Consider the following 12081-nt stretch of genomic DNA (forward strand, 5'->3'; position numbering starts at 1 on the left):
TTTGGTAATAGTAGCATACCGGACTTTAAAAATAATCAGTAAATATACTTTTAGATTTTGTTTTTCTGTCACATGTACTGTTTCTGTGTTGCACAGTCTGTGTTGGGAAGGGAAGGTATAGGGTAAGTGTTTATGGAAGTGAAATGTTGAAATATTACTCTTTTCATGATACCAGAATGATAACTTTGACCAGAGTACACCTTAAAGTCAGATCTGGCAAAGGCTTCTCCTTTGGTTATTTCAGAAAGTTCCAGGAAGAATACCTGAGCCTCTTCAAAACAACCCTCCCTTCTACATATTGATGACTGAAAATCTACCAACTATAAGACTTTGTCTCTTTTGGAAGTTCAGGATGGGGTCACCTGGGCAGCTTGGTTAAGTGTCTGTTTGGGCCCAGGTCATGATCTCAAGGTCCTGAGATTGAGCCCTACGTGGGGCTCCTTGCCCAGTGGGAGTCTGCTTCTCCCTCTGTCTCTTCCCCTTGATGGTTTGTTCTCTCTCAAATAAAATCTTTAAAAAAAAAAAAAAAAAAAAAAGAAAGAAAGAAAGTTCGGTATGTTCCAGGATTCCTAGACTGAGGTTAGGGCATTGAGTTAGCTCATTTAAGCTTTTTCTTACACTTTCTCAAATCTTTTATTGAAGCCTGATTTGTTAAGAATGAAAACTGAGACCTAGGCTTTCAGTGCCTGGATCAAAAGGGATCTCCCACCAAAGATTGAAAATCTTACTAAATCAAGGAAATTCTATTTTTTTTAAAAGATTTTATTTATTTATTCATGAGAGACACAGAGAGTGAGAGAGAGGCAGAGACATAGGCAGAGGGAGAAGCAGGCTCCATGCAGGGAGCCGGACGTAGGACTCGATCCTGGGACTCGAGGATCACACTCTGAGCCAAAGGCAGACATTCAACCGCTGAGCCACCTAGGCATCCCAAATCAAGGATATTCTAAAAAAAAAAAAAAAATTCTTTATTTCACTTTTACCTGCCACAAATAATACATAGATGATTATTGATACTTCTGACCAAGATGGCTAACTATACAGATATGACACCATATTCATTTTATAAAGAAACAATGGTGAAGAAGGTAATGTCCAAAACACAGAATGGATCCATGAATTAAAGTTAGTGGCTAGGCAATTTTTTAAAAATATTTTACTTATTTATTCATGAGATAGAGAGAGAGAGAGAGAGAAGCAGAGACACAGGCAGAGGGAGAAGCAGCCTCCATTGCAGGGAACCCGATGTGGGTCTCGATCCCACCTCTCCAGGATTAGGTCCTGGGCTAAAGACGGCGCTAAACCACTGAGCCACCCAGGCTGCCCTAGGCAATTGTTTTTAATAACCTTAAAATAAAAAAATAAAAAAAATAAAAAAAACCCTTAAAATAATTGGTGTTTTAAAGGCATATTGTGTCCTCAAGTAAGATTGTTTTTCCTAGAGACAGGAAAATATTTTTTTCCCTAAGAAGCATAGGTATACTTTTGTAATAATTATGAGGGAAATTGTGGCATATCCAATTTTTCAGGATTATTTCTTTTTTTTTTTTTTTTTTAAAGATTTTATTTATTTATGATAGTCACAGAGAGAGAGAGAGAGAGAGGCAGAGACACAGGCAGAGGGAGAAGCAGGCTCCATGCACCGGGAGCCTGACGTGGGATTCGATCCCGCGTCTCCAGGATCGCGCCCTGGGCCAAAGGCAGGCGCCAAACCGCTGCGCCACCCAGGGATCCCTTCAGGATTATTTCTATTTTATTAAGACAGGCCCATCAATTTTGATTCAAAACCAAACCCCTCATATACTTTATTGAAAAAGCTGAATACTAACAAGCTATAATTCCAGTTTGCCTCCACAATTTAAGCAAATTTGACATATGAATCCAGATCCAGAGGTGTTTAAATTATGATTATATGGGACCCTGGGTGGTTCAGTTGGTTAAGTGTCAGGCTCTTGATTTGGGCTCAGGTCATGATCTCAGGATCCTACGATTAAGCCTCACCTCAGTCTCTGCACTCAGCAAGGAGTTTGCTTATGATTCTCTCTCCTAGGCACCTGGACAGTTCAATGGTTGAGCATCTACTTTCAGCTCAGGACGTGATCCCGGGGTTCTGGGATCGAGTCCCACATCAGGTTCCCCACAGGGAGCTTGCTTCTCCCTCTGCCTATGTCTCTGCCTCTCTCTGTGTGTCTTTCGAGAATAAAGAAATGAAATCTTACAAAAAAAAAAAAGATTCTCTCTCCTTATCCCTCTGCCCTGCCCCCCCAAAATTAATTGATTGATTGATTGATTGATTATGTACTTGACACATTTGCCATACGATTCTTTGGAAGAGCAGTCAATTTTGGCTAGTCAGTATAAAAGTGATTCGATATATAGATATAGATTTAATAGCTTTAAAGAGGTACACAAACAGGCAGCTGTATAATTAGTGGGATATTACTGCTTTAAAAATGCAATCTCTGCTGAGAAATCTCTTCTCATTAGAATACAGTCTAGTTTTGATAGTTAAAATATCTTGAATTTTGTTCTTTTGAAATTGAAACTGGAAGAAGTATAAATAGTTAGGTTATCCCTTTGATGTCTTGCACAGTGTGTTTTATTCCAGTAAACACTAGCTTGCCATCATTTGGTCAAACCATGTAAATTAGTCTCCTTCAGCTGTTTTATATTTGAGTGTTTCATGTTCCCCAGTAATTTTTCTATTCTGTAATTGGCCTTTACAACTGATTATGAAGAACTGAGAAAATCACACATTCCAGTTTTTCCATCACTGATTAGCTGCATATATTCATATTACAGATTTCTATTATAACTGGAGAAATATTATAATTTCAAATATTATTGGTAATTTAAAGTAAATTACAGTGGATGTTAGATCATTAACCCACTAAAATTCTTCAAAAGGTTTTTGTAAAGGGCATGAAAATGTCTTAACTTAGAAAGTGACAGGTTCCAGAGAGATCTTTTGAGTACCCTAAGGGTAAATGTACCAGAATGGAAAGAAAGTGTGAATAGTGAATACTGATGCCAAGATGAATGAATGAGAGACTGTGTCCTGGAATAGGAATTCTTAGAGCCACAACATCTGGTGTGGGAGATACTGAAGATTATAGCTACTTAGTCCAAATATTGAGGATTTGCATGATTCTTGTATCTTTTTATCTCTGCCTTTTCCCCCTACCCTTGCCAGACTAACTGTGGTCATTTTTAGTAGCTGTTGAGGGTGGCAGAAATGGCTTATAAACTTTTATTTTTGTACCATTGCTTGAAAGTAGTCATTATTAAGCAATGCACATAGATGATCACACTTAAAAATGGAGATATTTGTACTGTACTCAACAACATCTTAATTATTACCCTAGCACATATGCCTTCAGAAGACGAATGAAAGGATTCAAAGAAGAGATTTCATTCCATTTTCTACCTATTGATTTACCTTCTTGATGTTGATTTTATAGGAGGTAAACATAGTACATTTTATAAATTCTACTAGAAAATAAAAATTGTTTATGAATTTTTTAAATGAGTTGACTTAAACAAGGTATTGCAAATTATAAAATACAGATGTAAAGTCTTTCATAGAATGTCTTTTGATTCCATTTCCCATTTGTTGAAGGTAGGAGAGAGTCAAATTTTCAAACACTTGTGAAAATAATTTTCTGTCTAAAATCAGAACTTAAAATAGAGTGGGCCTATACACCCAAATGAATTTATGGTTAATCATACTATTAAAGTAGCAAGATCTGATTGTTCAGAGGTAGTATTTTAGTTGATTCTTCTTTCTTAATTTTATTGAAGGAAAACAAATATCCAGAAACCATTTAATTTTGGAATAGTATTATACTTTTGATTGATTTTTATACAGATTTGCCTCTCTCATCGTGGTTGGATGGTTCTAACATGAAAAATAGCCAGAGTCAATGAAAAATAAATGAGGAAGTAGGCCAGGTGTATGTGGTTATGGAGAGATCAGGAGGTAAGGAGCCAGTCTGAGATTTGGGAATTAACTGTAGGTGATCCTTGAAGTAGGTCATCTGTGTATGAACACATTGCTGTGTGAGGTAATGAAAGTGGTGGTAGTGACAACAGGGAGGAAAAAAAAACCCTCTTCTGCTCAAGAAGACCTCTGAGGGCTGTGTCCTTTTTCCTTACGGCTGTATGGCAGGATCAGGGAATTGGATTTACAAAATCAGAAACCTGTCATCTGTGAGCACTTTAGTATTTTTAAAAGACTATTAAATAGAAATATAGTTCCCCTTACCTGGAAATGCTGGCATAATAACAGTATTTCTGAAACAAAGAGTAAAGTCTGAAGCAAAGGGAGAACTCTCTATAAAGGGCTGTTTAAAGGGATGCCTGGGTGGCTCAGCGGTTTAGCTCCTGCCTTCAGCCCAGGGCGTGATCCAAAGTCCTGGGATTGAGTCCCACAACGGGCTCCCTGCAGGGAGCCTGCTTCTCCCTCTGTCTCTGCCTCTCTCTGTGTGTCTCTCATGAATGAATGAATGAATGAATGAATGAATAAATAAATAAATAAATAAAATAAATAAAATCTTAAAAAATTAAATGAAAAACATAAAGAGCTTGTTTAAAGGTGCAGAGTCAGCCTGGATATTTAGTATTTGCTCTCTTCCCAGGCACAGGAAAACAAATAAAGGAGCACATATAGGCCCTTAGGAACAAGCAGAAGAGGAGAGGAAGTAACAGAATGAAAGACATTAATAAATCTCTAGAATAAATTATGGGATTTTCACCCATAATTGACCACATCTTCAGTGGAGTAAAGTCATAGTAAAGATACATACCTGTACTGAAAACAGATCTGTGGAAGTCAGAACACTCTCTGTGACTCCCATACCCCTCTGCCACTTGGCTTTGGAGTTTGCTATTGAGTATAATTCCTTCAGGCAGGGGGTGGCGTTGTTTTGTTTGTGGGCTTTTTTTTTTTGAAGAATGATCCTCAAAAAAGGGTCTGTGGATATTAACATTTGGAGGTCCCTTAATAAAATGTAGACTCCTCAGCTGATCACTAGTCAGCAAAGCCCTTTCCTGCACACAAAACTTCCCATTTGAGTTTTAGTGCTCCCTCTTAAATCAAAACTGGCAAACAGGAGCATCAGACCTGTGAAGACTAACATGACAGTCACAAGAAAAAAGAATCTTGTAAAAAATGCCTTCCAGAAATCAGAAGAAAAACTCCTTAACTGCCTGAAAGAGATGGGCAGGTAGAGGGTATTTATTAAGCAAAAACATTATATATATTTAATACAAATATTAAAATATATATAAAGATTTTATTTCTTTGAGATACTCTATACTTAATTATATATTAATTAAATATATTAATAATATATAAATATTATATAATATATAAATATTAAAATATATATAAAGATTTTATTTATTTGAGAGAGAGTATATACATATGAGTTGGGGGGAGGGGCAGAGGGAGAGGGAGAAACAGACTCCCTGCTGTGAGCAGGGATCCCAAAGCAGGGCTTGATCCTAGGACCCCAAGATCGTGACCTGACCCAAAGACAGACACTTAACTGGCTGAGCCAGCCAGGTGCCCTAGGATATATATATTTTTTTCTTTTAAGAAGCAGAATAAGCAAATTCTTCTTTTGGAAATTAAAAGTATCCCCCAAATAGGGGCACCTGGTTGGCTCCATCAGTAGAGCATGCAACTTTGATCTAAGGGTCATGAGTTCAGCCTCCAGGTTGGGCATAGAGCTGACTTAAAATAAATAAAGTGAAAATATTCCCTAAATAAAGAAATGTAGTGGAATGACTGGATAGCTAAATATGAAGAATTTTCCCAGAAAGTAAAATTTCCTAAAGGAGAGAAGTGTAGGGATCCCTGGGTGGCGCAGCGGTTTGGCGCCTGCCTTTGGCCCAGGGCGCGATCCTGGAGACCCGGGATCGAATCCCACATCGGGCTTCCGGTGCATGGAGCCTGCTTCTCCCTCTGCCTATGTCTCTGCCTCTCTCTCTTTCTCTCTCTGTGACTATCATAAATAAATAAAAATTAAAAAAAAAAAAAAAAGGAGAGAAGTGTAGTATAGAAAAGAAATTAGAGAACGTCTCCAGAAGGCTCAACATTTGAACTCTAGATGTTCCAGAAAAGCAAAGGGTGGAAATGGTCTTCAGCATTTTTTTTTTTAAGAATTTATTTATTTATTCATGAGAGACACAGAGGGAGAGGCAGAGACACAGGCAGAGGGAGAAGCAGGAGCCTGATGCAGGACTCGATCCCAGGACCCAGGATCATGACCTGAGCTGAAGGCAGACACTCAACCACTGAGCCACCCAGGTGCCCCAGCATTCTTTTTTTTTTTTTTTTTTTTTTTTTTGAAGAGAGAATTGATTGATTCCCTTGTGTTTTTGACCATATAGAGAGAAATTTTTTTTTCTTAAGATTTTATTTATTTATTAGAGAGAGAGAGAGCAGGAGTAGTGGGGAGAGAAGAGGGAAAGGGAGAAGCAAGCTCCCCAATGAGCAGGGAGCCCAATGGAGGTTGCCATCCCAGTATGTTGGGATCATGACCTGAGTCAAAAGCAGGCACTTAACTGACTGAGCCACCAGGTGCCCCTACAGAGAGTTTTTATACTTTGGATCAACAAGAGTTTTATACTTTGGATCAACAAGAATTAGTGATAGTCACTTAAAAAGCAAAGCAACTGTAGAAATGAAGTTATCCCTCTGGGGGAAAAATATGAAATGTGGCATGGGAAAAGATGTAATCATATTGGCTCCACTGTGAACTGAATCATATAAACATTGAATATTGATTATAATCCCCAAATTGACACAGAACCAAATGAAGAGGATTGGGGAGAGAGTATGGTGTAAGTAGAGGTGGGATAATAAGCCCCCTACATAATCAATAAGTGATAAATATTTAGAGGCAAATGTCAAAAGAAACAGCTCAGTTAAAAATGTACAGCTCTGGTGGGGAGGAAGAATCCAGTTGGGAGATATGGGGCAGGAGCTTCTGTTTTTCATTTTCCGTTATACGACACTCAGTAGCATCTGACTATTAAAATTACGGGCACATCTTAACTTTGCTTAAAAAATTAAAGCAGAAGGCGAAGGGCTTTTTGTTCATTTTATTGTTTTTGCAAAGCCTCCCACATATGGTTTTGAGGCATATATGTGTCTCAGTAGGAAGAATGATAACTGAATGCACCAGGGGGAGTTTGGGGACGCTTATCTGCTTCTTCTCAGGTCTGGCTTCATGGGCTTGCATCCTGTACAGTCACAGAAGCCCCACATTTGGTTTAATGTGCTGCCCTCCCTGTTTCGAAATTCTCAGTAATTTTAGGGACTAGGGGCCCCACGTTGTCCTTTTGCACTGTGCCTTGCAAATTGTGTAGCCAGACCTGCTTCTGATAGATACATTGTTTAATTCTGGCCTGAGGTTGCTACTACTTCCTTTGACCCTGACCTTCCAGTGGCCTGTTGTTTTCACCACCCAGAAATGACTGTGGCCACAGGGAATGGAGTAAATGAACATTCCTCACAAGGGAATTTGAAAGTTGTGTATTACATGACATCCTAGAAAACTGCCCTGTCCTCTTTTATTAGTTAATTCTTTGTTCTCTTAAGAAAGACATTCGACACAGCGTTTTCTTTATTTTTTAGAACTTTTTTAGGATTGCGAAATTGAGAGGGACATATAGAAATTTCCCATATACTTGCTGCCCCAGCACATGCATAGCTTCCCCAACTATCCACATCCCCCACCAGAGTGGTCCTTATGATAAACCTACAGTGATGCATCAGTATGACCTGGAGTCCATAAGTCCATACAATCTGGCATTCTTTTGGTTTTTCTATTAGTTGATTCTGGTTATTATAACAGAATACCATAGACTGAATGGCTTATAAACAACAGAAATGTATTGCTCACAGTTCTGGAGGGTGGGAAGTCGAAGATGAAGGCGTTGACCCGTGTCCTCAAATGTCTAAAAGGGTAAGGGAGCTCTCTGTGGTCTTTTTTCTATGGGCATTAATCCCATTCACGAGGGATTATGACTTAATCACTTCCCAAAGCTTCTACATCCTAATACCACCATTTTTTAAAAAAGATTTTATTTATTTATTCATGAGAGACAGAGAGAGGCAGAGACATGGGCAGAGGGAGAAGAAGGCTCCCTGTGGGGAGCCCGATGCAGCACTTGTTCCTAGTACCCCAGGATCACAACCTGAGCCAAAGGCAAACACTCAACCACTGAGCCACCCAGGAATCTCTCCAAATACCATCATATTGGAGATTCAGCCTTAACATAGGGGCGCACCTGGGTGGTTCAGTCAGTTAAGCATCTGACTTTTGGTTTCAGCTCAGGTCATGATTTTGTGGTCATGGGATCAAGCTCTGCATCCAGCTTTAAGCTAAGCTTGGAGTGTGCGTCAGATTCACTCTCTCAAATAAATAAAATCTTTATTAAAAAAAAACTCAACATAGGGATTTTGGGGGAATAAACATTCAGTCTATAGCAGTTTGTACATTTCTTGGGTTTAGACAACTTTATAATGACATATATCCATCATTATAAATCATACAGAGTAGTTTCAGTGCCCTAAGAATCCTCTATGCTTTCCCTATTCATTCCTTCCTGCCCCCAGCCCTAGTTATTTTTAATTCTGAACTCCATACTGAGTGCAGTGGTTTTCATAGGAAAGAAAATCAGCATTGTGCAGCAGAGGAATGAAAAGCTATGCTTACACCACTTTGGGAGAAAGTTTATGGGGACTCTGAGGTGTGAAAGGACCCCCGCCAAGCAAAGAGTACTGAAATCTCACCAAGACCTCACTTGACTTCCCGTAATGAGCAATGCCCTCTGCAGGCGGGTCTCATTTCCTGGCTGGTCACAACATGGCAGTTTGCCTGTCTCACCTGTGTTAATGAGGATGCCAGTATGGGGAACCACACAAGTCTGGTGCTGTCTCTGAAAGGGTCTCCTCTGTCCCATGCCTCCATGGGCTGACTGAACCTGCCGATTCTGCTGTAAATCTTAATGCTTCTGGCCAAAGGCCCATGCATCAGGGGATGAGAATCCCTCAAGCTTAGTGGTGGGGGCTAAGCTGAATGTGTCACCTGTGAATGGAAGGAGGGAGCAGACAGTGCCAACTAAGGAATAGTGACTTATCACCATGAAGTGAGGAGGCAGGTTTTCGTGTTTATTTAGCAAATTGATTTTAAAGGCAGTTACCAAAGAGAAGCTTTAGAAATGTCTAGAACAATAATAGTGTCATGGCAGTCATTGCACCGTCCCCAGAATGATGCATTTCAAAGACAACTAATTTAGATACATGTGTCCTGCTGTATTCCTTAAAATAATTTATTTGTAGTAATGCTTACTTGTTATTAAAATTATTTAAAATTGTAATGTTCTAGGGATAGCTCTATTTAGGATAAAGAAATGTTTGTGACTCGTGGCTTAGATGAAATTCTCTGTCTCTCTCTTTATATTTTGGATAAAAGAGTTTTGTAAAGGATGACAGCTCCCATGTAGGTTACGTTAACTCAGACATGCCTTAGAATACTAGGTGAAGCTAACAAAACAATCGGAGGCCTTCCTTTTTCCCAGTCTACAGTGGCCTTTTCTGGATATCTGTTTAGGTTACATGCCTGACACTGTGCTAGCTGTTGGAGATGCAAGTTGGACAGGATAAAGTCAGTCTCTGTCATGGGGGTGTTCGCAGTCCCGGGAGGGAAAGATGCTAATCATTACACATGGAGATAAAGCCTATGAATGAAAAGTTCAAGATGTCTTGAGAGCTGAAAAGGAAGAGCTAATTTAGGTTGAGTTCAGGAAATGACTTGTAAGCTGATAGGTCAAGGATGAGTTAGAAAGTATTGCCAACGCAAGGAACAGAGTGTGCAAGGACTTAAGCAAGAACACGCCCTTTGTATGAAAGGCATCCAAAGGAGGTCAGAGTCCTTAGAGTCAAAAAGGAAGGAGTAGAGTGGCACAGGAATCAACTACAAAGGCAGGGAGGGGCCACACAGGACCAAAAACTCATTAAGGTTATCATTTTAAAATTATAGATAACAGGGGCCCTGGGTGGCTCCAGTGGTTGAGCATCTCCCTTTGGCTCAGGTTGTGATCCTGGGGTCCTGGGATCAAGTCCCACATTGGGCTCCCTGCAGGGAGCCTGCTTCTCCCTCTGCCTATGTCTCTACCTCTCTTTGTGTCTCTCATGAATAAATAAGTAAAATCCTTTAAAAAATAAAATTATAGATACAATGAAGCCACTAATACATGGGGAATAGGCAAAACTGGATCATCATGTATGCAAGGGGTACATAGAGGGTAATTTTCACACCTTACTGGAGATTTTAGGCATTGTCAGATAAACCTGGGTTCAAATCCTGGTTGTGCCCTTTGCTAGCTCTGTGGTCTCAGTTTCTTATAAAATGGGTATGATAATACCAAATACCATAGTAAAGATTGAAAGACATCTATAAGGCACATATACAGTACCTGACATCTAATAAAATCTCAGTATCTAGTGGTAATAAGGACAATAGCAGTCTTCTTTATTGGTGTTATTATTATTATATATTTTAGGAATTGAAACAAGTGTAAGTGGGCAGAGGAATAAATGATTGAACTATCCAGCCATCAAGTAGGAAAGGGATAAATAGAAGAATCTGTTCCAAGAATCAAAGAAAAGTACACCAAAATTACACTAATTTTAATTGTCTTTGTGATGGGAAAACTCAGAAAGCCCAGTAAAACTGGAATAATTTCACTCTTTTACCTCGTGGCATTTTGACTCTGTGGAATCACAGTTAAACAGCTTGTATGTAAGAGTTTAGAAAGCAGACAGGGGAGATTAGTGTGAATGATCGTTAGACGTATTTGAAAATCCCTGATCTATAATTACCAGTGCATTTTGAATTACTCATTTTCTCAAGGAAAAACTTTTGGAGACTATAACTTTTTTTGAAATAGGAAAAAATTGCTAACCTGACCTGCTTCATGGTGATTCATTCTTTTCCCATTTTGCTCCTTAAAACAAACCAAGAAGCCAGATGTTTAGTTGCCTAAGATGAAAGCCATTTCCTTAGAAATCCTGAATGAAAGAAAAAGTGCTTCTCTAGAATGGCAGGGTCTGTTTAAAGGTAATCATGACCTGATTCAGGCAATAGAATGTGGTTGTAAGAATGTTGCTCCTAGCAACAAAGAATACTTCTAGATATATTCATTTTGGAAAAAAAAAAAAGCCTTCTCTAATAATAAATGTGTATGGAATTTTGCTTCACTGTACAGAATGTTCTTTTTTTTTTTCAACTATTGTATGGACCTAAGTTGTACTCCGTTCGGTAGGCTTATAACCTTTTAAATGCTTTTGTTTGCTTCAAAACTCTCCATTTCTTTTATAGAATGGTTTTTACCTGTTAACACCCTCTTTTTCTTTCTGTGAATTTAAATTGCACTTAAGGGTGACAGGATACTAAGAAAGAAGTCCTTAGTTCCCTCATCTTTATAAATAGCAGGATGAAATCAGTGATTTTTTTTTTTAGCTGTCATTATTTAAAAAGATAAACATGAAATAAGAAATTTCTAATATGTTTGTATGTTGGTTGGATTTATTCCATCAAACTATTGCTAGTGACTAAAATGTTGGGTGGAAAGCTTCGAAACATGAAAGGAAAGCCCCGTCATTTTAACAACTTTCTCTCTGTTCTTGATTTCTTAAAGTAAGGTTTATAAATAGTGATTAAAAACAGAAATCCAGATAAAACAGCCGTATCTAAAATATATCTATTCCAAAGAGGCAAAGTAAGAAATCTTTATTTATTTATTTATTTATCCAAAGATACAGTTTTATATTTCACTATTTTTTCTTTCATCATAGGCTTCTTGTTTCGAGATTTTTTTTTTAAAGGAATTAGATATAGATCTGTAAAATCATATAACTGATCAATTGTTTTGGAAAACACTTAGAATACCATAATTAGACCTGAGCCATTCAACATAGATAAAGATCCTGAGACTATCTTTTCTTAAAATTTTTTTCTTCCATCTCTGATTCCAAATTTTCATTCTTTTAAAGGCCTATAAAAG

The 12081-nt window shown here is 38.4% G+C and overlaps 1 protein-coding gene across 5 annotated transcripts in view; it reads left to right on the forward strand.

The window, feature by feature from the left end:
- The window catches only part of GAREM1 (GRB2 associated regulator of MAPK1 subtype 1), a 202301-nt gene that overhangs the window by 99774 nt on the left and 90446 nt on the right, over nucleotides 1-12081 (forward strand). For 2 of the 5 annotated variants that reach the window (XM_025429216.3, XM_025429217.3), the window contains exon 1: nucleotides 11242-11336. The exons of the other annotated variants lie outside the window; for them this stretch is intronic. The gene's annotated coding sequence lies outside the window, so the exon portion shown is untranslated. Of the gene's footprint in view, nucleotides 1-11241; nucleotides 11337-12081 lie in introns of those variants that run through there. 5 annotated transcript variants of the gene reach the window in all.

The sequence above is a fragment of the Canis lupus genome, chromosome 7, assembly GCF_003254725.2.
Source record: "Canis lupus dingo isolate Sandy chromosome 7, ASM325472v2, whole genome shotgun sequence".
Taxonomy (NCBI): domain Eukaryota; kingdom Metazoa; phylum Chordata; class Mammalia; order Carnivora; family Canidae; genus Canis; species Canis lupus.